Below are 25875 nucleotides of genomic sequence, written 5' to 3'. Positions count from 1 at the left end.
GTCTTACATGAATGGACAAGATCCCACAGCAAGGGGAGGCACTAGGAAGGGATGGACTCTGCCAGCCCTTGTGAGTGAGGCTGAGTGATGTACCAGCATTACCCCAGTGTGGCAGGACACCAACAGCTCTGCAAACACCCAGGGCACCACAGTGTCTCCCATCCCCCTGCCCTTTGCAGCCTGGGAGAGGCTCAGTGTGAATGTGCAGATCCTATCCTGTGGTCTCCTGGCTCTGTAAGGGGACCAGTGCCAAGACAGTACATGTGACAGCAATGGAGGGCACATCCTGTCTGATAACCTCCCACTTGTCCTCTGTCCAGGGAAGAGCATACCTCTCTCCTTGCTTCATCTTCAAACTAAGGCTTGGTAGGAATACCGTGTCCCTCAAACACACCAGGAGGCTTCTTAATTAGCCAAATGACCTTCAAAAAATAGGATCAAGATATCTGCCCCAGACCAATAGAATATTTCAAATATTATCTAGGTATGAAAAAGGATATTTTTAGAATGCTACAGACTTCACAGTTCTTCAATAAATTTAGAGAGTTAGATAGGCACTAGGGAAGTCCTTTCTCCCACACACAGAGGGCTCACAGAGACATCTAAAATGCAATAAAAAGTTGTTGGTTTTTGCAGGGATAAGAGTTAATTTTCTTCACAGTACCTCGTAGGGAGCTATGTTTTGAATTTGTGCTGAAAACAGTGTTGATAACACAGGAACGTTTTCATTACTTCCAAGCAGAGCTCACACAGCATCAAGGCCTTTTCTTCTTCTCACCCCACCCCACCAGTTTAGGCTGGACTGAGGTTTATAAAGACAGATGGGACTCCAGCAGCTTCATAACAGACCGTGGATTATAAAGTATGATGAACAGCCACTTTCTCATAGGCAAGGTGTGAAGTGAATAGTCCCTAGGTTCAATGGTCTGTGCTAGCAGATATCCTGGAGGCATGAAAAGAGGAAGAGGAGGAATTACAGTGGCACAAAGCTGAGTGGGAGTGATGAGAGCAAGAAGAGCACAGCAGGTATGCCTTCAGCCTCATCCAACAGGAGAAGTTTTGCTGACCACAATGCTAATTACAGAGACAGATGAGAACAACTTTTAATTGCCTAGGAAAGGAGACAAAAATAAGTGTTGGAAAAAATTATCTACCAGTATGAGCTGGCAGGATCTACAGAAGGCAGCAGCAATAGACATGGACCAGCTATCCTGGGACTAAATCCATCTCTCCATGCTACCTAGAACTTAAAAGGCCTCCACTGGAGTACAGGTCCAGTCCAGGATGCTGAACTTCCAGAGAGATGTGGACCAAGTCCCTGGAAAAACAAGGAAAACAATTGGACAGTAAGTAGAGCTGGTTTACTTGAAGAAAGGTTAAGGGAACTGGGATTACCATACAGAGGAGGAAAACACGAGAGAGGAAGGGCAACTTTCAGGCACAGCATTCAAAGATGTGAAAGACATATTCAGGAAGAAATAAAGAAAGAAAGGATCTGGCAAAAATGTATTTTCCATGTCTCTGATGGAGAGAATAAACAGTAGGAGGCTGGATTTGGAGCAAGGCCAACTTAGCTCAAAAATCAGAAACCTCTTTCTAATGTGTTAGGATAGTGAATTTCTTAGAGGGTATTGTACAAGCCTCTGCACCAAAAATTTTCAAGAACAGACTGAGAAAATATCTGTCAGAAAGTACAAAGGGGCAAGTGGCTCTGCCCTAAGCTGAGATGATGTTGCACCTTTTTTTTTAGATGTCTGTTTTATGCCCATGCTTCTCAGCTGAGCAACAAACAGTCATTGTGCTTAACTGGGACAGCAAAGGAGGGATACTCCTCTCTTCAGAGGGATCATCCCTTGAATTCTGTAAAGTGTTGGCCATCCTAGTAACACTCCACAAACCGAGCTGCTTGTCCAGAGGGACTTCACCAAGAGGTGTCTCCTTGCCTGTCCGCTCCCTCCGCAGGACAGGCACTGCATTGACTGCCATTTCTGGGAAGGAGGCTGGCAGCAGGGAAGCCAGAATTCTCTTCCAAGTTAAAGCAGGCATTAATGGGGACTGTTGATGGCAAACTACAAGAGCAGAGTAGTGGCATTTTCTATAAATACCAGAGCCAACAAAGGATGAGCAACAAGGCTAATTTGAGAGCTGGCTAGCTGGGAGATGAAAAAGCCCTTTGCTTACCCAGTTTGACCTCAGAATGCCAGAGCACTACACTCCATGCACTGTGGTACAGATGCTATCAATCACCTGCCCTGCAGAGACATTTGGCCCCACTGTTCGGGTGAGACAGACTATGAATTAAGGATGTGAGAACTGGTTTTACAGAGCTAAGATCCATGTCCATTTTTGTAGCATCACCGGTTTTAGAAACATCATTAAGAATCTGGCGTTTTTTAAACTTCCCTGCCTATTTCTTTCCATGTTCTCTTGCCAACAAACTGCCAGATCCTGGCTAGAAATTCAGTCAGTGTGCTGAAATCTAATTTGAAAAGATAGTCTTGCTTCTAGCTGAATTGCTATAAGAAGTATCCAAATTTCACAAGAAAGACAGGAACATCCCTTCTAGGTGTGGAGCCTGCGTACAGGCTTCATAGTCCAGCATTTCTCTGTAGGGGAGAAGAAATGAGAGCAGTATAAGGAGAGGACACAGATCTCTGTGTGCATCTTTCCTGTCCAAGGATGAAGATGCCAGACTGCGAGGATGCTTCCTAATGGGTGCAGAGCCACGTTCTGAAGAGTTCCTTAGGGTGGTAATTAAAGGACATTAAAGCCAGCAGGATGAGCTACAAGCCACATCAATACCTTTCATGCCATGACTTACAAAAGCCAGGCATTCTAGCTTAACAATCCCTTTGCTAGAGTTACATTTTGCCTCTAATGCTCATTTGAATGACATCAGAGAAAGAAGTGACTGTCATTGCTAGAGGGGCCACAACCACTTCTGTCATCACACTGAGCTGTGATTCTTCTGCCTTTAAAAGAGAGCAGCAAAGAGATCACAGAAGCGGAGAGATGGAGATTCTCATCTAACCTGCTGGACTTAACGGGGGTGGGGTGGGTGGGAAATGACATGCACTGAGAAATACAAGCAAAGGATCTCTTACAGGCAGGCCTCTCTATTATTTGTCTGACCTGGACTGCAGACTAGAGGTTTTGTGATTTACCAGCAACCAAGGACAGCATTCTAGCCTACCCAAACAGCAGGATGTTGATAGTTGTAGGGATCCCTGGACCTGTAGGGACCTGGTTGACAAAGTTCTTATGGGCCATGGCAAAAATGATTTCCATTCTTTCCAGCCTACAGGAATCCAGGTGACACACATCCTCCATTCTGTCCTTATCAAGTCTGAGAAAGCATCTCTGAAATAAAATCAGAGGAGTATATCATTATGTATGAATGTGCTAAGCTAAGAAGTGCAAGTGTTACACTGCAGCCTCACCTATAAACCTGACAAAGTGGGAAGATCTGCACAGACAACCCTGCTAGATTTAGCTTAATAGCTTTTTCTCAAAAAAGCTATTAATAAGTATTTAAAATAGTAGTTACAATGTTTTGGTGGGTATTAAATATTTATTTACTACAGAATACAGTTTTCTCTCTGCAGCTTGCTGGGAAATACTGTTGACACCTACACTCAGAGTTCACATGCATGTGATGACCCCAAGGTTTGACTGCATTAATGCTTTCTGAAAACATATCCGGGCATAGTGCAGGAGGAGAGGCAGGGTGCAGACCTACACATAACTCAACATTCCCTCTCTCCCATCCATCCAACTGCCCAGCCTGGATCCTGCATGCTCTCAGAGTGACAGCCTGCACCCTTCCAGGACACACAACCACTGATGCTGCTAACTTTCCTCCAGCCAAAACAGTCCCTTCTCCATGTTGCAGGAAGTGCCTAAAGGCAGGAATCTCACTGGGGAAATCTGGAAGATCTCCTCAGCAGCGCTGGCAGCCACCTCCTCAAGGCAACACAAATTTTACAGTGCCAGTCCTTCACACTACTTTTGGGAAACACACTGAAAAAAATTTAACAGGAAAAAAGTCAGTAATACTAAAAACAAAGATATTTGGGTTTGGGGGCTGTAGGTTTAAGAAAAAAAAAATTGATAAAATGACACAGCTAGCTGCTAACCTTCTGGAAGCCAGGTGGCCAAGCATTCCATCAGTGCCAGTCAGGACACTTCAGGATAGGAGTTTTTTTGTCAGATTTGTATTGCTCCCAGAAGATCTGCAAAGACACACTGACATAAGCCCTGCAGAAGTGGATGACCTGTATCTCTTGACTGCACCACAGCTGTAAGCCCAGCTCCACCTTGAAGCTGAGCCCTGTCTGCTGGTGGGGACTGTGGAGCAGCAGTGATCCCATGGAGGCTGGGCTGGAACCCCATCGGGGACTCAGTGCTCAGCTCATCGTGCCAGCCCCCCTCCCACTTCAGATTTACTGCTGTTTCTGGCAGTCAATAAAAGCTTGCAATGCACTAGGCAGGAAACCTCCCCTCTTCAACCCTCCCACCCTTCCAGCTTGAGAAATCTGGGAAGATTTATTACAGCAATAAAAACAAAAGAGACGGAAAGCTCTGGGGGAGTCTCCAAGGCAGGCAGTGCTTCATTAAAGCCCAAGCAGGCTCTTGGGGGGATGCTGATTTCTGGGAGATACCACACCAAATGGCAGTAAGCAATTCATCCACTGGAAAGGGAAATGTCAGCCCACGCTCCTGTGATACCTCAGCAGAAGGCAAGGAGAAATAATTCAAACAGAAGGGAATATTGGGCTCTAGGCTTTTCAAGTCCCTGAGTGGAAGAGAAACCAGATAGAAAGGGAGATGCTCAAGCAGGGGAGCCAAGAAGCAGCCTCAGGAGAGCACTCCCATCCTCCTACGCCCATCACTGCATCTCGGGCTCAGGCCATGGTGATAACCATTAATCTGGTCCCAAAACTTCACACACTCTGCACCCATGGCACAGCACTATCTGCTCTCCAGGTGCAGGGTGGCTCAGAGGGTCTGAATGGTTCCCACGTCACCATGTGCCTTGCACTGCTGCAGGCAGATCTCTGGAGGAGATCCTCTGCAGGAGCCTTTTGCTCACCTCTGCTCCTACAAACTGTAGTCCCTCCTTCCCAGCTGCCAGGTTTCCTTACTAAGGCCCCCAGATACATGGAGCATGAGACTACATCTCTCTGGATTGTGGCAGGCAGCACACAGGGCTTGCAACTCATTGCCTTCCTTCACACAGCCCCTACAGGTCCACATGCTCCCAACACAGGGACCTACACACAGGCAGTCTGGAATTCCCAGAGAAACATTCTCCACACATCTCCATCACCCTCAGCACCCAGACTGGCTCCTCATGACCTAGCAGCCTTCTCCCTGGACAGATGCCATGCATGGTGTAATGTCACATTAAGGGCTGTGCTTTCACATCTGAGGAGAAGGGAGAGAAACCCTTTAGGCTCGAGAAGAAAGAAAGAGAAAATGTATTTCTTCAGGAGGAAGAAGATGGGAAAGTAGTGTAGCAGAGAAAAGCCCTTGTGGCTCTAGAGACTTTAGTCCCATTCTTCCCCTTCACAGAGCTTCATGATTTAACTTCACAAAACTGCCTTTCTGCCTCAGTTTCATCTGCAAAACAGGATGCAAGGTCTGCATGGAATGGTAGAAGGTGCCACTGAAGAGCAAACTTGCTGCTCCTATGGAGGCTGCAAGGCAGACTCCTTCCCTGTTTCCAGCAGGGTCCCTGCCCTGCTGCCTCCAGGGCAGGTGGCTCCACAGTGGGGCATCACACCAGGACTGGGATAATTTAAGAATCCTTTCACTGTTTGAGATTTTCACCTTCACAGAAACAGATGTTCCCTGAGGTTAACCACTTCTGACTCAAGCCTGGATTTCCACACAGTAAGGCAACACACAAGTCTTGGTTAAAAGCTACTCTGCACCCCAAGTCCTGTCTCAGATGCAGATATGCATATAAATCTACATTTTCTGACAACGCATAAACACATAATCAACAGTTTCACCCTGAAGGACTCTAAATGAAATGTATCTAAGAGTACACACTGAGGTTGTGTTGATCAGCTGCCCCATCTCATCTCAAAGATCTCAAGATACAACAGCAACTTCACCCCAGGAGCACTCCATTTCAAGAGAACAGGAGGGAACAGGCAGTACCTTGGAAAGTCTATCACAGTAATACTCTAACCCCTTTCAACACTGATTTACTTGGTACTGTTGACTAGACAAAAGCAACAAACAAAAAGCAAAGAGTAAATAAAGGAGGATATGCTTTTCAGTCCTCATTTTCAATAAGTAAGTGTTCTAAGCTTTCTAGGCTCTTAAATAGCTGGCTAGTTCTTTCCTCCATGCAAAGCTCTTTAGTTCACCTTTAAAAGAAAGAGATGGATGACTTGGAGTCCAGCATTCCCAAACCAAACTTCCGCTTCCCACACAATAGGCAATAATTCAGCACTGCTATGCTGCCACCAGTAATGCTTCTCATCTTCCCAGTGCACCTTTTCTGTCACTCTCTGGCAGGGGGAAATGGATGGTAGATGCTCCCTGCTATGTCAAGTTTCAGGGTGGGAAAGATAGGAAATGGGTGACCTTGCAAACACTGCCAGCAAGTCACAGGCATCAGGCTCAGAGATGACTGGTGGTCTCCTTCAGGATTGCATGGCTTTGCTAATTAGATGCTTTAAATATTAGAATGTTAGAGGGAGACACATTAGGCTACTCAGAGCATGGTCAGTGTTAGAGGGACTCTGTAATTTTTTTGTTGTTGCTGCTGTTGCTGGTATTTACTTGCATGTTTGGGTTTCCCCCTGCAATGTTTCCCATATGAAAGAAGATTGAATGAATCAAGTAAAAAGATTAACATTTTTATTTATTTACTTTTAACTTCTGCAAACCCAGCCTAAGATCTGAGAGTCAGACATGACCTTGTCTGCTTTCCGTGGCAATAAAGACCTTGCAATTATAGAGGAAAGCCTGGTGCTGACAGACAAGCCAGAAGACATCCCAGTCTGTTTTTCCACAGCTATCCTGTTTGTGGAGGACTGGGAATAGTTTACCCATGCTGCCCGCACAAACAGAAGCAATTCACACAGAGAAGACCAGGCCTTGGAAAACTTTAAAGCTGAGAAGTTGGTAGAAGAAAGGAACAGATACTACTTTTTAAAAGTCTGGTATCCATCATGTTGCCTGTGTCCCTGTGTGCAGCACAGCTCAGGAAGCACACCATAGCATGCAGTTAACATCCTGCCAACCGTTCTGCCACAGGCAGGGAGCCCATATCCACTGGGAAAAGCCCACTGCCACAGCACGAGTGCAGCCACCAAGCCCGGAGGAGCCAGTGTACCATTCCCCACCATTTTCCCAGCACCTCATGGGGAAGGGGCAGCTCTCAGGGACCATCCCTTCTCCAGCAGGCTGGAGCAGGACACCTCTACCACAAGGGAATTCATACCAAACCTTTCAGGGTCTTTCCCAAGGCTTCAAGTTGCCACCCTGCCACCATTCAGCCCAATGCCAAGGAATAGTTTTCTCCATTACCACGGAAAGATGCTAAGCTGTGAGCTAATGTGCAGTTCAAGGAATGTACTTGAAAAACATATTAGTTCCTCAGAAGAAGGAGATACTCAGTCCAGTGGGGGCCACGACACTGAAGATGTGCTGTCTGACATGAATTTAGTTCTGCATTCCCCTACTGCAGTCCATGCCACTGGATATATGTAAGGACTTGACCCTACACGGAGCTCTGCTGAAGCCAGCAGCCTGCCATGCCAGCACCCAGTGCAGGACATATGCCTTTAGCTTTATCCCTACCCATGGGTCTTCTCAGTCGGCTCCAGTCTTCCTCAAAACCACCCTAACCCTTCTTACATATCTCCTCTTAGGGCAGAGATGCTCAGTCCTAGGCTTCCCTGGAACAGAGAGTGCAGGAAGCAGTGACCAGGGACAAGAGACTTTCCATGATATTGCAGCATTAGAAAAGGTAATGGCTGCTATATTACCTGCATTTTCCATGTGGAGAAACTGAGGCACAGAGCAGTAATGCAGCTTCCCCACAGCTGCACGGCAAATCAGAGGCAGGTCCAGGAAACCTCAGTTTCCCCTATCTTATGTTACACAGCAATGGTTGAAACCAGACAGACCTAAAGTGACAGACCTAAACATGCATTTTAGCAACAGATTGAAACAGACTTTCCAGCTTGCAGCTGCCTTAGCTGCCCTGCTAGTACTCCCAGCTCACCAAGTATGGCCAGTCAAACCACCACTGCATTCTTCAAATTAAATTGCAAACCTTGGTCTTGGGCTGGACTAGATGTCCTTCATACACCCTTTTACCATTTTGCTGCAAGGACTTACTAGTAAGTGAGCAGAGATGCTTCTTCAACTACTCCCCTTAGAGTTGCATCATATAAGACTATTAAACATGGCCAGAATGTGGAAAGATGCTCAGCTGCCTCACCACTGGGAAAAAATCCCAACAGAAATTCTGTCTAATCTAATCCTAGTCTACTCAGTTATGACAAATGAAGCCATAAATAAAGGTGACTTATTTTTTGGCAGCAAGGAGTAGGTGTTGGGAATGCAGTGCAAAAGACCCTGGGTCAGCCTGATATCCAAAATCCAAGCTATGCCTGTACCAGCTGCTTCACAGCCAGCATTGTCATGGAGCTCCACTGTTGCCAGAGCTTCAGGGTGCTACTGGCTGCCCCAGTAAAATGGCACAGTCCTAGCCAGCAGTTCCAAGTGGACTTTGCTGGTTTCTTTGAGAAATCATCTTTTCTGTTAAGCATAAGGAGGTATACGTGTTTGCAACATCATATAAGAAAAATATAATCTAGCAACACTGGGAAGGCCTCAACTGCCTGGAGATGCTCTGGAAAATTAAGCTGAATTAATTAGGAATGGGAAGTTAAGGCATTAGAAAGCCCTGTGTTGATGGTCATACTCTGAAGTAATGTGACCTCAGTTCAGTTTAACTTAATCTTCCTGTAAAGGCAATTAAGCCAGAGTAAGGTCCTGGGAATGAGCTCACCCACACAAGGAGTTAAGATTTTAACTAATGTCTGCAGACAAAGCCTCAGTCAATAAAACTAGAACTAGTTCAGTCTGGTTTTGAGAGACTCAAGTCTAACTGTGCTCATGCTATAGCCACCAAGTTAGACACCAGAACCATCACACTGTGGTTTCATTCCTTTTTAAAATTCTCCACTGTTTCTGGTCATATCACCACCTCTACAGAGCCACCACATGCTTCCTGAAGAGCAGCATCACCATAGCCTGTGCTCTACCACTCCAAATACACAGCTGTTAACAATACAGTCAGGGGGTGTTTAAATAGTGTCCTGGGTTACAATGTAAAGATGTGTATCCTGTCACCATCTGTTGAAAGGGGGAAGGGTGGTGATCCTTATCTCTGTGGGAGATATCCTCTGCTGATGTGCCATCTGATAAGATCGGGGTATGATCATCGTTATCTTTTCACAACCCATCCTTCCTCCAGAAGATATATTCTGTTAATGGGCCATTCAGTCCTACTGTATGACTGATAAAATTACATCACCCCATTGGGAGATGCCCCAACCAGGGGCAGGAGCCAAGCCTTTCCTACCTAGATAAAAACTGAGATTTGGAATACCAAGACAGCCCTTTCCACTGGATCCCAGAGGAAAGACGGACCATTTCCACATCATCACTGGACCTTCAGAAGAAACCTGCACCTTCTACAGGAGCACTGCTCCAACTGAACCACATCTGTCATCCAGGAGGACTGCAGCCACCATTTAATGGGACTGCTACCAACACCCTGACTGACAGGGTGTCGGGTTGTATTCTGACTCTGTCAGTGGTTTTTCTTTTGTATTATTGCATGTATTTTATTTTTTCTCTTTTTTTCTTATTAAATTGTATTACTGACTTGGACACTCTCACTGGTTTTGCTTTCAAACCAGTACAAATAGCTGTTAACTACTGCAGTCATGCTCTGCGCCACCAGCTCTGGTCAGCACAGAACGTTTCTAAATGCCAGTCTATCGCTATCATCTGAATGTTATTTTATTATCTTGTACTGACAGGATAAGCACTTGCTTCTTGATTGCAACAGTAAATCAAGAGAAAAATGTCTGTACTCAACCATTTGAAAAAAAAAGATCCCCACTTAAAAGCGTGATTTGGTTTTGCCATGGAAAATGAAGCTTGAGCCTGCATAGCAGTGCTCTGGCACACCCAACTACATCAACCAAATTAAGGGGCAATATCAAGGAGAACACTGTAATGGCAGAATTATTTTTTTTTGTCCCGTGGCATGACAGAGATGTTTTCCCAAAAGTAATTCTTACTCTTTGCACACAGTGCAGACATCAACAATGTAGCCACGTCTCATTATTTAAATCCCATGAAGCCATAATCTATCAGTCAGTGCAATACTGCTCAGTACAGCGCATCTCTATGTACTACAGAACAAACTTCCCAGAGTCCCTAATGAGAAAAGAGCTTAGTACACTACTCTTACACAACATACAAGAAATTAAATGTAACAGCACATAATGAGAGAACTGCTGCAGGCTTATTTAGGCCACCAAAGTTTGCAGCTAAAATAGCTCTGAAGTTAACTGTTTCACCCTCCACAGTGAAGTGCTAATGGACAGTGAATGGCATAATATACAGCCATTGACTTGGAAGGGAATTTTTGCCTAAAAGGCTTCGAGCAGTGGCTTTCAGCCTGCCATTTTGATGGCAGACTGCGGACTGCTCCTGAGGGATTCACAAAAGGTTACTGGAAAAAACAAGATTGCTGTACTCTATAAGACAAAGTCAGACGTCTCTAAAGGGGCTCGTATATTCCCCTAGAATATTTTGAAGGCAGCAAAAGTTGAGAATGGCTGACAACCCATATATGAGGGATAAATTCCTTATTTTATTTTGCCTAGTTTACACTGGTGTAACTCTCTTAATGTGAAGGGAGCCTCTTCTGATGTACACTGTGGCTCAGTAAGAGAGAATTAGGCACAGGTCAATTCAACTGCATATGGCAGAATCAGGGTAATTAATCTAGTGAGAGTACAGTGGATTGCAAAAATCCAACAAGATGTTTCATCTATTAAGCTCTGCATGTAGAATACACAGAGAACATTTCATTATCAGACAAACAGTTTATAATTGTGTCATTAAATATAATTTTATAGTGACACACACTGGGGACAATATTAATATTATGCTTGGCATTATTGACTTCTAGGACTTAATAATGCAAATGGGACACTCTCTTAACTAGATTTAAAAAAAAACCAAAAAAACCGTCCCTCTTGAGTTTAAATGGAGACTGAGCAAGACAAAGGGTATTTCTCTCCATCCCAGGGAAGGCTTTCACACAAAAACACCTTTCACTGGATGGACATGCCACATCCTCACATTGCACAACTGCACTCAGGAGGTCACTGGAGAGAGGTGCATCCCTGTAGATCTCCCTAGCATGCCTCCTGCCCCAGCTCCCCCTTTAGGCAGCCTGCCCAGAATGGGGCACTGGGGCACTGCACAGCCATGTTCAGCTCCACACAGTTTACTACAGAACCAAAGTCATGCTGACAGTGGAGAGGCAGGCTAAGGAGAAGTAAAGCAGGAGTGGCTGCAACAACACAGTGTTAATGAGCCTCTATATCAGAAATTAACTGTGTCCAAAGTCTGCCTTTCACACCGAACAAAGTTATGATCCCTGCATGATTCCAGAAGTACCATCAAATGTCCATCGTGCTTACATGTACAGAACACTACAAACTAATTATCTGGGCCCGGAGATGCCCCTGTTTGCAGTGGTGCTGTCTCAGGGTGCAGCTCTCCATGGTCTGTACAGGTAACTAGCAAAGGCATGAGGTACCCTGGCCTGTCCAGCATCAAGTCTAATTCAAGAAAGAGCAAAAGGGAATGAGATGGTCTCCCCTCTGTATTTTGGCTACCAGTCATTAGGAACTGGGGACCACATGTGGCCAGTCTGTATCCACCACAGCATGCTGAACACATGGGGCTCTGTGAGAGACTGCCCTTTCTAATGCTCACTTTTTGAAGCTCACTTACTGGAGGTGACACCACCATTATGTAGGATGTGCCTCACCTTTTCTTATATTTGCATTACTTGCCAAGCCAGACTTCTTTCCCCAATGACATTTAAAATATGAAGCAAAGGTGCACTTGGAGGTAAAACACACATGGATTGAGAAATAAAGGGTTAGAGAAGAAGAAGAGATAAGAGATGGATATAGAAGCATACACAAAGAAAAAAAGAGAGAAAAAAGATTATGAAACTCCATCTGGCTTCTATCAAGAAAAATGGAGGCTTGGTTCTATTCCCAACTGCACAAGCCTCTATTGTTTAATGAAGAATCAGTATTCAAGCAATAATCACAGTCAGCCCCATTGTACAATATCCAGTTGTTCTGCATCCTCTCAGGGCATGTTTGATGAATTCAGTCAATACTCCCAACCTTAGGCTGGAATGTGGGTGGCTCTGTCACTGGATGGCACAGCTTACACAAGGATAGTGCCAAAAAGTACTAATTTCAAGACTGATCCCTTAAAGCATTGGTCTGGTAGTACAACATGCTGCTATGCCATGCCACAGCATCTCCCCCGGGATTTGCAGGCTGCAATTAGCAGGTGAGTGTGCCACCTTCCCTGGGGCTGATGAAAGCACCTCAGTCCCTATTGATTGCCAATCAATAGCCACTTCCCATTTCTCCCTCTCAGTTTCTGCAGTAGCAAGTGTTAGTAATCAAATAAGAGTGGCAGGCTGATAAGATCCTGTTATCAGTGCAGCAGCAAAATGGGATTCTAGATCTAATCTCTTATGTCACATTTTCAACACAAATCACTGAGATTTAACCTCTCAATAACAAGAATGTAGCCACAGCTGCTTGAGAGAAAATTTCCCAATCTCCATCCAGGTCAAGAAAGCCAATGGAAAATTCCTGCTCTGACTGAAATCCAGGGAGAGCAGGAACAAGGAGCAATTGCAGAAAGTGTCCCTAATAGGAAGAAGTACTGCATCTTCTCATGGCTTCCTATTGTGCTTCCAAGTCACCACAAGGAACAAAAATGCTATGCAACCACAAGAGTACGAACTGCCCTTTTATTCCACTTTTCAAAAAGAAACACTTCTAAAAACTGAGGTTCTCAAAGAATATTTCACAGACTGCTCTTCTGGGCCTGTGAAATTTCCATACCCTTTCAGCTAGGAAAATAAAGTCCTTCCACTCCATAGGGGACTTAAATATTTCAGTTCCTACTTGCACTCCAGTCTTGGCAGACCTTGGTTAAAATCTCGTGTAAATAGCCCAATTTCATGGCTATTTACTGACATGTCCTCATGGCACACAGCCATCTAGGGACACCTGGACTGCCTGAGAAAGGAAGCTTTAAATAAGCTGTCATGACTGCATGGTTTGTGCTCTTCCAACCGATCAAGTCCAAATGACATGGAAGTAACTTGCCAACAAAACAGCAAATACCAGCAAAGAGATGGTTAATGCAACTCCCTCCACCCTCTCTAGCTGTAGGAGTCTTTCTACTACATTTGCTTGAGCTCAGGCCCTCAGAGGACTACTCTACTTAAAATTGAATGCTAACAGGAAAAAAAAAATTCAACCAGACATCAGGATTCAAAGACAGCCAGGCTGGCTGTTATGTACTTCACATGAAATACATATTATCTGAGATACCAAGAAGATGGTGCTTCTTCCCTCCTCGTCTTTAGCCCTTTTTTTGACTATTATTTCTGGAAAGCTTCTCCTGCTTTTCATCCCTTTCTGCCAAATGTGCTACACCACCAGTGTCTGGAAGAGAAACTTGCTCTGGGGATTGCCATTACTGGTCTCCAGCCAGTTTCACACAGGGCATAGACAATGGGAACTTATTACTGTCCCACAATTTCAATGTGTGATAGACACTTAAAATTTAGACCTGAAGGTCAAAGCAACAGATAACCAGGAGAGGATGTTGCTACGTGTCCTCAGCTAGTTCCAGCAGTCATAATGGCTGTGTACACCTGGGCAGATGGAAGATGGGCAACACATGGTGAGTACATAATACAGGTATCATGCAAAGGGACATTATCTAGCACTGCCCAGAGATTCAGCAAGAAGGACACTTGCCAGACTGGGATGTAAGCTCTACTGCAGAGCTGTGCTCTCCCCAGCTCTGCTACATGTCTAGTTATCAGCACCTCGGCTGGTCAGCATCTAAGAGCACTCACCTACTTCAGATGGGAGAAAAATCACAAAATGGGCATTGGGTGGGAAAGTCAGTAGCAGTGATGGCTCTGGCTAATATTTAAGACTTGCTGTGCTGCTGACTGATGTCAACAGGGACCACCAGGGTCTCACAGAGCTCACCCTAGGCACCAATTGCCATTGAGACAGGAACACCAGGGAGGCACATAACTGTGTGTGAGCCTAACTTCTGGGAGCCAGTTACAGGAGGACTCTTGGAAATTTGTAGTTGAACACCAGCATTGCATAGGTGTCCAGCACTGTGGTTTCTTCCCTGTGTTGCTGATATTGATCCTTCTAATATAGTCCACTGATTGCTGGTTAATTATATGTTGCTGATAAATCAATGCACTGCTTCAATCTTGATTTGCTTTAAACTGCATGAACTAAGCAGTTTCTCCCTGCAGCACAGCTCCTTCTCTGCAGAGCCATTCCCAGCCAGGCAGCCCCCAGCCTGCGCCAGGGCAATGGCTGACCCCATCCCAGGTACAAGATCTGTATTTCTCTCTCCCAGCTTCCCAGGGCCCATTGCTTCTTTCTGCTGTACACCAAGGTCCCTTTGGCCACCCACACTCCAGCATACCAACCTTCCCCTTGGAACACAGTGCAAATGGGCTCACCAGGACAGGGCTGCATGTTACCCTGTCATCCCTGGCACAGATGAGGATGCTGAACTGTTCAGATCTTACACTGGTTTCTCAAGGCTGTGATTAGGAACTGGCTACCCATTAAACCTCACAGCACTGACCACCACCTTTTCAGTCTGATAGACCAGCCAGCCTGTTAATCCATCCTGTATCACCTATCAAGGTTGTATCTTCCCAGTCTGGCTGTAATCATGCTATAGGAGAACACATCAAAAGCCATGATAAATGTCACCTTCTGCTCCCTCCATGGCCACCACCTCAGGCATCTCACCACAGAAAGCCATCAGGTTAGTCAGGCTTGATGTGCTATAGTAAACTGATGCTGACTGTTCCCAGTCACCTTCTGCAGCTAGAAAGAGCACAATCTAGCATATATCCACTCCCAGCTGTTGTCTTTCACTATAAAAAAGCTTTTCCTTGTAGGTGCTCAGTTTAGTCAAGGCTAAAAGCAATTCAAAGTTGCTAAAGTACCCAAACAGTCTCTGGTGAAAGGATTGAGTGAATAAGGGCTTATAGCACAAGTTGAGATGGGCACATACCCACATCACACCCCCTGACATCAGCTAACAAACAGGCTGGGAGACCCTGCCACCTTTATGGATGGGACTTCAGTCTCCACAGTTGTCAGAGGTGCTTACCAGAGCCTGGCAACAAGTTCTTATTGCATCAGTACAGGCAGCATGAGCAGAGGAAACAGTGGCATCACCTTCTGTGCACAAAAAACGTGGCATGTGTGTGAGAGGAGGGAATGGTGTGCCCAATTGCTGCAAAAAAGGCAGAAACAGATTCACAGCTGCTAAGGGGTTAGCAAGAGGCTGATGCTTTAAATGGCAGGGCTCTGGTGAGACACCACATCCCTGTAGGAGCCTTAAAGCAATAGCTGACATTCAGATCCCAGCAGGCTCCTTGGAGAAGGCTGTGGGAGCCAGAGTCAGCAGTGCCACAGCATGCCACAAAGCCCACCAACCTACCACTGCTCCCAAGGAGGAACAATGTGCCCCATCATGGCAACAGAAGCACCTCAGAGGGGACTCTGGGCAGGGCACTGCAGGGAGGCTTTGTCCCCAGTGCCTGGTGCCCATGTAGGAATGAAGCCTGTGATTTTTGCAGCAAAAATCACCCCCAAAACACCGGTCATGGACACACATTGGGACTCAGATCCAATGTCTTCAAGTTCACCATGATGTTCTCCTGCTTCCTAATGGGAGGAAACCTTGCTCATCCACTGTTTCCATCATCTCTCAAAGATCCTTATCTCATATTCCAGAGGTGTCCAGCTGACTCAGAGCTCTGGGATCTGAGGGCAAAAAGACACTTTGAGGCTAACAGACAGCAACTCAACAGTACCTACAGCAACTACAATCCTGTGACAGGTAGATGAGTTTACTCACATGGGTGGATGAATTTTCTGTGAGAGCCATCTGAAGCTGCTGAACTACAGCAGGACTGGGAGCAGCCCAATCTTGGCAGAGCATCATCAGCCCTCTCTGGACTAGGGGTATTCTTCAGTCACAAGGCAGACAACACTGTTTCCCAGCTGACTTCTACTGTTGGTCAGGGAATTCCTCCAGAGAATTTCTTTAGATACTTGAAAGTCACACCAACACCCCACCCTGCTCTCCCTCTACAGTTTTCTGCAGATTGATTGAAGTTGATACCTCTCGTGAGAGTTAACTGGAATTACAGTATCCCATGGAAGTCCTCTACACAGTGGTCAGTGTTCCTTACTTTTAGTCTAAAGCCCTTTCAGATGCTGAAATGCTGTGCTTCACACCAGGGGGTCTGCATTTCAACTGGTAGTACAATTGCTCCTCCTCCCAGAACGTCCCATCTTGTATTAAAATCTTACAAATTATCAGCACAAAGGCTGGACACTGCCTATTATGGACCTCAATCCCTGCAGCACACTCTGGATCACTGGCTATTACTACACAATAAGGGGCAAAAAGACAAGTTTAAAGGCATAAAGAAAACTTCCCAATCTTTAAAATTCCCAAGAAGCTTTAGAGGAGACGGCAAAGGTGGAGGTGAGCAGCCCTGGCTGGAGTGGCCTGAAGGTTGGGAAGAGAAATGCGGGTGCAGTGATGATCACATGCTGCTAACAGGTTTATTCTGCTGGCAGGGACTCCCTTCAGAAGCATTTGGGTAAGTACTGTACACCACCGAGTTCAATCTGTGCTAAGCAGATTAGTTCCTTACCGGTGAAAGGTTCTGGGCAGCAGCAGACAGTTGCTCACCATGTGATATGAGGGGGCTGTCATTATGTTTCATAGATATGATATAATTATATGCTCCCTGGAGGGTACTTCTAATTGAATTATAGGGTGTCTCACAAGTATTCTGGGCAGCAGTTCGAGGAAGCTCTCACCGCCCAAAACAAGATAGAGATACCCTTTCATTCCATTAGATGTTCTCTCCAGGGAGCAGGCCATTACCTTATACAGCAATTCACTTTAAAGAATCATCTCCCCCCATCAAATTGGATGAAAGGTACCCTTAACAGAAGTTTGTTGATGTTACATACTTGTTCCTCTCCTCCACAACCTCACAGCCCTGAGAAACTCCTTTGTGTGCCACCAGGACAGCACAAGGGAGAAATCCCTTGTCAATGGCAGCCACCATTCCCTGCCCAGGTAGCTGCTGGGCTCCATCCCCACAGTGGGGACAGGAAATATGGTGCCACATGAGGTATGACACATCAGGCTACATGTACGAGGGAATCTCAGCCCTCTTCTAAAAGATCCCAAGAAGCTGTCACCAAAGGCATTTGGCCTTGTCCCAGGCTAGGGCATTCAGGGGCTCCAGTCAATACAGCACATGCTGGGAAGGGTCCTCCCTCAGCCTGCTCATCCATTTGTCCTGCCTTCAAATTCCCCAGAGCTGTAAATGACCACCCTGGACCCTCAGAGAGGGACCCCAGCACAAAGCAGCTTTTTCCCCTGAAGCTGGCAATGCTTCCATTTACTGGGCACCCAAAGGCAGTGGCCTATTTCACCCTTGGCTTTTGCTCTCCATTTTAGTCTGCACTCATTCAGATTTTCCCTCATGAACCAGATCTTTCCAGGGAAGCTGCAGCACCAGGTGCCCTGCTGTCTCTGCACGGTGGCACCTCACCTCCTCCAGCTCCTGCATGGCCAGAAGCACTGCTCGGGAGCACAGAGGGGATCTGCTATTCCCCACAGAGCTTACAGAAGAAAAAACCCACCTGCCACTTCCTGATGTTCTCCCAGCACTACAGGCAGCAGAACCTTTGTTCTTTACCCTCTCCCCTGGGCACTGTGCTCCAAGGAAACCACTCTGCACTTCTCTCCTGCTCTGCCACTGCCGTCTACAACTTACTGTCAAGCCAAGGGAAATGTCACATCTGTTATGCTGGTTTTTGTTGCCCTGTACCATATAAAGGATGGGTTAATCAGGCCACTGACTGGGTTTTTTTTCCAGTACCTCAAGGGAAAGTCAGCACCAGCTGCCCACCACAAAGTCTAATGACCTACTGAAGCTGCCATCAGCTCTGACTCCCACAGACCATGTCTAGCACTGCTCCATTTCTCAGGCCACAAAAAGAGCAAGAAAGATAATTATGTCAAGAATTTGCTAATCATAATAAATTAAGACTTTCCAATAGGACAGGCACCATGGTTGCCACTGAGATAGTGTGCTCAGCTCCTCTAGCATTCCCAGTGCTACAGCCTCTCACACCAGCAGCAGCCAGGCTCCTCCACCCTGCCACAGCTTTCAGGCACTGGTCTGCAGGATCCAGCTGATGAAACCCAGGGAGCCCAGCTACTGGGCAAGCAGTTATTGCTCTTACAGAATCCACTCACTGTGCTTCTGCATTATTCAGAGTTCTGCCCACCTCTGATGGTGTCAGCTAACATGACACATCTGAGAAAAACTGCTATTTCACACGTTCCCTCTCCCCAGCTCCACCACAGAATGAGAAAACTACTGTGAGCTACCAAAGCCCATCACAACCCACACCAAAAGTAACCATTTCTGATGTCTTAGAAAACAGAGCATTTGCTATCTTGCAAAGTCAATACACTGGTCCTGGCACATTCTTCCTAAACAGCATTGTGATCTAGCTGTCTTTACTGAGGGAAATGGAGATAGCAGTATTAAGCCAAAACTCTCAAGCAGACGAGGTAAAGGACAGACCAACCCAGGAGGGAACACAGGCAAAGCACAGATAAGTGGAGCAAAATTTCTACATTAAATATTGATCATTTTATCATACCTTTTTCTTTAAAGGATAAAGTGAAGCAGCACAGTGCTCAGGTAGGTAATTTTCTGAGGGTAGGACACATTCAGTTTGCTGATCTCATGGAAAGAAAAACAGAAGCACAAAAGGTAATTCCTAACCCATTTCACTTTAACAACATACTTTTACAAGAGCACTAAAGAGTGCAGCAGGAGATAAACCATCAATGACACACTCAGCCAAACAGCCACAGCACAGGTAGGAGCAATCACTCCTGGCAACTCTTTGGAGAGGTGAACGGGGGAGGGAGAAGAAGACTCTTTCTTCCCCAGCACCTGGAAACACCAAAGGAGATTTTCCACTATCTAGCAGAAGGAGAAGAGCCATGGCTTTTGCTCATCAAGTCGTGGTCTGCTTTTAACACTCAGAAGGTCTCCACATGAGGATGTGGATAGGAGAGAGGCAGGACAAGCAGAGGCTGTCAGGAATGTGCTGTTCAGAAAAGGGTTTCCAGTCACTGCAGTCCAGCTCTGGGGCTGCACCACGCTCCACATGAAGCTGCTCAGGCTTTGTGGCATCTCAGCAGATGTCTCCATTGGCCTCCTAAGGACAGTTCCTGCAAACCCTGGCACGAAGAACTGGTCCTCTCTGATATTCAGACTTCCACCTCACTGCCCTGCCAGCAAAATCCACCTAAAGGGTCCAACCCAGAAAGCAGCCAGTGCCTGCTCAATACCAGGACTGACTTCAGCTGAAATGCTCACAGCAATACATGCTGGCACCCAGCACCCAGGCAGAGACTTGAGGGGCCTCATCTGTCAACAGCCCATCTGCCAAGACAGCTGTAAATATGTACGAGTCCACATTCCTCCCAGCTTCAATCTGCTGTTTTCACTGAAGTTTAATGGAGGATGAACTTGGTCCCTGGTGCTTCAATCAGCTAGCATAGCAAACTCTTTTATCACCTTTTTTCCTAACATGAGGTAAATAAAAACCAAATCTCACTTTTAGCAACAGGTAAATCAGCTCTTATTTGAAAGAGCTGGCATCTTGCACCAGCATGAGCTGTTTCTCTTTAATCACATCAAAAACATGCTGAAGGACCTTTGGATGGGGATACTTTAGACTCTGTTGCTCTCTTCATCTCATTTACAGAAGGATAAGCTCATACTTAACACAAACTTTACTGGCACTCTGATTTGTTAGAAGTCACAGACATTTTATAATGATGCTGTACGTAGCATTCCCATTGCTAGCCTTCAAAAAAAATCCCAGCACATATGATGGGACGATACATGGCACATTCAAGCTTGCTATCAGCATCTCTTATCCCCCAAAGATAAGAAGATTGTGCTGTCTTCTTCTTTACATGTGGGAAACAAATACAACCTGTGCCTCTAACCCTGTGTGTAAAGGGCTCTAAGTTGCTAATTTTGCAAAGGTGCTCCACTCAGTAAGGCATGAGTCAGTGTGAGTTAAGCAGGCAAAACCACAGTAAACTTGTTTTATCTTGGATCAGTTCTGGTCTTTCGTTTGTTTTTAAACCCAAAACTTGGTTGTGTCATTTGTCAGGGTGAATTCCCTGTGTTTGCCCTCACTAGGAATATCACTGTCTCTGACATAGGATGTTGTTTGTCCTTCATGGACAGAGGGCAAGTATATCCCCCTGACACCTGCCAACAGGACTATCTGGGAAGGTAAAGGTCAGCTAAGGGCTTCTCTTCTTCCCAGTGCGGTGTCAAGGTCTCACATTTCTGCAGGCTGGTTTTACAGACGCTCCAGAAACAGTCCCCTGACGCCTTACATTAATCCCCTGCAGGTCACATCACCTAGACCTCACAGTGGGATGGACTGTAGCAGAAATTAAAGCATCTATGCATGTATGTAAAGGAATTCTGTTAAATTAGATACTGCTAAGAAAACTGACAGGAGAATTTCACAGCAAAAAGCAAATACAACAGCCTTTCACCACTGGCAAAATAGTGGGGGCAAGTTTGCTTAACTGGAGGGCAGCTGTTACTGTTTTCCCTTAATGTGAATTAAAATAGGGATCAAGAACTTCTAATTTAAGTGTAGAAGCAGGAAAAGAAAGCCAGAAGGTGCTTACCCACTAACAGAGACAAATAGAGACAAACAAGAAAAAGTCTGGAGGATTCAGTCTCAACAGGCTCTAATGGGAAGGAAGCATTTCCAGAGAGAAGGAAAGCATCAGCCTCACACAACAAATTCTCATTGCCTGAGTCACAGTAATAAGTCTCAATTTTTTGAAGGCTGTCTTCTCAGACCCCAGAGCCTTAGGATCAGTGTATGGTGTATGAGAGCTCTTGAACAAGATTTCAGACTAAAGTACCAAAATAATTTTGTTATTACCTTGGTCATTAACTGGAGTCATCGCAGCTGATATAAATAAAGCAAAGTCTGCTGATGCAGCAGACCTCCATGTCATGTAGCCAAAATTTAATTTAGGAAAATGAACATCCAAAACTGCAGCTCCTGTTGTCAGCTTGGGGGAAGAGTGAGATATTTCAGTTACTGCCTGTACCATCCCAACTCTCAACAGCTGGAGAGAGGTCAGTGATTCTGCAAAAATTCAATGTGGTCGTGAGTAATGGGAAACTATAAGCTTGATGTACACAGACCTTCTCTGGATAGAGCACATGTCAGCAGTTCAGGGAGATCAGTTTTTATTCGTGTCTTTGCCTTTGATCTGCTGGGTAATCCAGAAGGAAGAAAAGTCACTTTCTCTGTATTTTCCCACATCTGCAAAATGGGAATACTGTCTCTCAATCTCCTCTGCAGAGTGCTATGAGATCTACTGATGAAACATCAAGCAAAAGACCTAATTATCAATAATAGCATTCCCCTCAGAATGACACAACCATGACTGTGTAGGTGATCAAATTAAAAAATTAAGTTGACAGTTTCCTCAAGTGCTGCATGGCAAAAAGGAAGGCCAGTTAATGATGCTATGCCTCAGTGTGACATCCTTCAACCAGAAAACCACCACTCCCTTTTCTCCACTATCATCTTCACCAGATCTGCTGGGAGAAGCCAAGAGCCATCACAGCAGGTGAACAGACAGCCCTTCTGATATTAAGTGCCCTGCCTAACACACACTTAGATAAGCAATGCCAGGTTTCCATGTGCTACCAAAGCTCAGCCACGCTGACTTTGTGAAGAGTCTCTGCAGCCCATTGAGTATCTTCAACACCACAGCACCTCTCAGTAGCCACAGGCAACACTCCGTGAAGGCTCAGGACAAATAGCTGTAATTCCAGTAGTCTGCAGGTCCTGCAAGTAACTTAGCAAGCAACAAAGGCACCTGCCAAAGTAGATCTCTTGGCCTAAGCCTTAACTCAGTACAGCTGCTGCAAGTGACAGGGCCACAGCAGAACCTGGCATATCAGCTAGCTACTGGTAATTTGTGCATCTTTCCAAACATTCTGAAACAAGACATAGACAAATTTCCATATGAATTTGAACAGTTTTAAACAGAAGAAACAATTTAAACAGAGAAAATTTAAATTAAATTTAATGACATGATAGGAGTTCTCTTTCTAATGTAAAAAGAAAATCCTTCAAAACTCAATTCATTTTTTGCTTCTGGCTCTTAATGATTTCCATATTGCTTAGACATGATAAAGCAGCAAGGTCAATCATTCTTCCACATTTTCATACCTTCAAGAACCTAACATTTATTTCCACACAAAATCATTTAAGAGAAAAGTATTCAGTCATCTTGCCAAAAAAAAAAAAAGAAAAAAAAAAAGCCGTTTTTCATTTGATTGATCCTTTTAGTCAACAAGAGAGCTAAGATTCCACTTCAGCTGCTTACATCTGACCCTCATTGGGTCAGGAGTTCAGAAATAACAAATGTATTGAAAAAGAGGCAGCATAATCAAATATTTGAGTCTTGATGAATTCTGAACATATGACAGCATTCAAGATTACATGGCTTGATTCACTGCTATCCAACACTCAAACACATCCATACATACACACGTACACACACTCTGCATAGGACCATATTTCAGCAATAATGGAATTGTTTCAACCCCCCTCATCTCAGCCTGCTTTCTCTTGTGCTCCCACCCAGAAGTGAGTAAGGAAACTTTGACTGTGTTAGTCTAGAAAGAATCACAGAGGCAATGAGCAAGACCCGCTGGCAGGACCCATTTCCCTCTTGTTCCGTAAAGCTCACAACAACTCATCTTTTTTTGGTCCCACATATTTTAGGGAAAGCCTCTCAAAAACAACCCTGAGACAGTTTGTTTTATCTTGGTATATCTAAGTGAAGACCTGTTCTCCAAGGAAAGTGCTTATCCTTTGCCCTCAGGATCTGGTAGGTGGCAGAGCCTCTCCTACAGTTTGATCCCAGGGATGCTGTGTATTCTGGTGCCCCTCAGATTAATTCAGCCATTGCTACACTTCAGGAGGCCAACCTCCAAACTGCTTACAGATTGCCTGCTGCTGCACAATGCAAGAGCAAGTTTTTTAGTTCATGTGATGGAGAACAAGCTGAGAGTATGAACTGAAGCTTTGCTCTCCTTCATTTTACACAGATCAGTGCTTCCAGGTGGCTGCAGCTCTGCAGATCCTCAACACACATGTATGGCCATGGCAAACCTCAGCACTGTCTTACATGTTCACAAGATGTTAAATAATTTCTCTCCTCCATGAGGCAAAAAGTCTTATCAAAGTGACTCTATGAGAAGACTGAGAAGGTTAAGGCAGTGAGGTGGGCACTGGTGTAGGAGTTTTACACCAGCATAGAAACTGGAGCCCAAGTTCCACTTCTCGTGGGCAAGGATCTAAACAGTAGGCTGAAGTGGGGAGCACAATAATTTCTCACTGCTTTCTGACTCCCTTTGTATTGCCTACTGATCATCTTGGTCTGCTTGCTGTCCTCTCTGTTCTCTACTGGGTTTGGTGGACTCTTGGTTCCCCCTTCAGCGTACAGGGGATGTGAGCACCTCGTGGTGGATCCCCCTCAGTGGCAAGGCATCTAAGAGGCAGAGACTCAAATATTTAGCCAGACAATGCTCTGGCTATTCAGTGACCCAGTGTCTTCAGACAGCCTTGTACCAAGCAATTCTGTGACTCATACAGTGCCCTCTGGGTCAGCAAAACTGTACCAAACACACTATCCACCCATCTTCCCAAACTGGGCTGAGCAAACTGCTCATTGGAACAGCAGCATTATGGGTCTGAAGTCCAAATTCAGATCTAAGCCACTTCAAATTTGTTTGCAGCCTACATATTTACTCAAAATTATTTTTCTACATTCAGATTTAGAAAGAAGAGAAGCAGAAACCCACCTACTACTGCTTTCTACAGCTGCTACAAGCTGCACCTAAGAGAGGAGCTAGCAAAATGCAGCAACTGACCTGTGTTCACTGAAATTAAAGGCCAAAGACTGATTACTGAAAATTGCCTCCAAGTGTCCAAACTAAAATTCCATTCCTGGAGGCATGAATAAAGGAGTAAATAGAGAGTGAATAAAGATATGTGCTGGCTGATATCATCTCCCTCCTTGTTATGCTTATTAGTTTGATTAAATGCTATGTTGAGCCACTACACCAATTCTAGCTCCAAAAGGAATTAAAATCTGCTAGCCACATGATCTCCATGGCCACTGTGGCTTGTGGGCTTTGCTCCCAGCAGGCTTCTGATGCAGAAGTGAAAGACTCATTAATGCATCAGGTGTGGTCACCATTTTAAATACCCTGCAAATATCTTGTCTATGTTCTAGGCCATTGCTGGGTCAAAAACTAGTGTTAACAACCTACACGTTTTCTGGACTTTTTTTTATTAGAGGCTGTGCCACAAAGATGCACCTGGTCCTGCTGAAAGTGATTTGTTTTAACCCAAGTGAAGCAACTATATAGGTATGCTCTGACCTTCTGTCACACTTCTCAAAGACAAAAGAAATCTTCCATTAGCCAGCACATGAGAGAAAGGGAGTATAGCTCAGAGTATCCCATCTCTGGTACCCCAAATCTGCTGGCCTTTCACTGATGGGTCTTCTTCAAGCAAGGAAAGCCTCCTTGCTTCAAGACCTCGTTGAAGCAAGGTAGTACCCATCATATTTTAGGTAGCCTGCTTACAGGACACTGTAACCACAAACCTAGCATTCTTCTTCACTTTCTCCAGAAATCAGCTTGTGGCCCAGTTAAGGAGACTAACCTGCATGGCCCATCTTCCCAAAAAGGCCAGATTAGGACAGCTGATCCCCTTCCAGCTCTGACAGTGGCTGAAGCCAGCCAACAGGAACTTCTCTTCCTTTAACAGGAAGAGCACATACTTATAATCAAGCATCAAGACTGGATATCAGCTGGATTAAATGGTTTAGTGGGCTAAGACAGAAGATCCTATCAAATTAGGACATCTCTACTTCCTAGAATTTAATACATTAACATCCTTCTGGGCACAGTATTGGAAGGCTTGGTACAAATATTTCCTTTCCCTGATGTCAGATGCAAGCCTACACAACTCTTCCTGTGATAGGTCAAGTGATAAGGTTTTAACAAAAGGAACTAGGCACTTAGTACTCGGGAGTTTTAGCACCAGGCTCACACTTCTGTCCTTCTCCCTGCTCAGCTAAGGGATTTTTCTCATTCCTCACAACAGGTACTTGGAGCAATTAGATATTATCACCTCTCTGGTCTTTATTACTTCCTAGTTTAGCATCAGCTACTTAGCATGTAACAAAAAAAGCTGAATTAATAGGATGGGTGCTGCTTCCCTTCTTTATTCTGTATGA

The 25875-nt window shown here is 45.1% G+C and overlaps 1 protein-coding gene across 9 annotated transcripts in view; it reads right to left on the bottom strand.

The window, feature by feature from the left end:
• Positions 1–25875, bottom strand: part of SLC8A3 (solute carrier family 8 member A3) — a 110497-nt gene that overhangs the window by 61841 nt on the left and 22781 nt on the right. The gene's annotated exons all lie outside the window — the stretch shown is intronic.

The sequence above is a fragment of the Sturnus vulgaris genome, chromosome 6 (genome assembly GCF_052056855.1).
Source record: "Sturnus vulgaris isolate bStuVul1 chromosome 6, bStuVul1.hap1, whole genome shotgun sequence".
Lineage (NCBI taxonomy): Eukaryota > Metazoa > Chordata > Aves > Passeriformes > Sturnidae > Sturnus > Sturnus vulgaris.
This window is presented reverse-complemented; position numbering and strand designations above follow the sequence as displayed.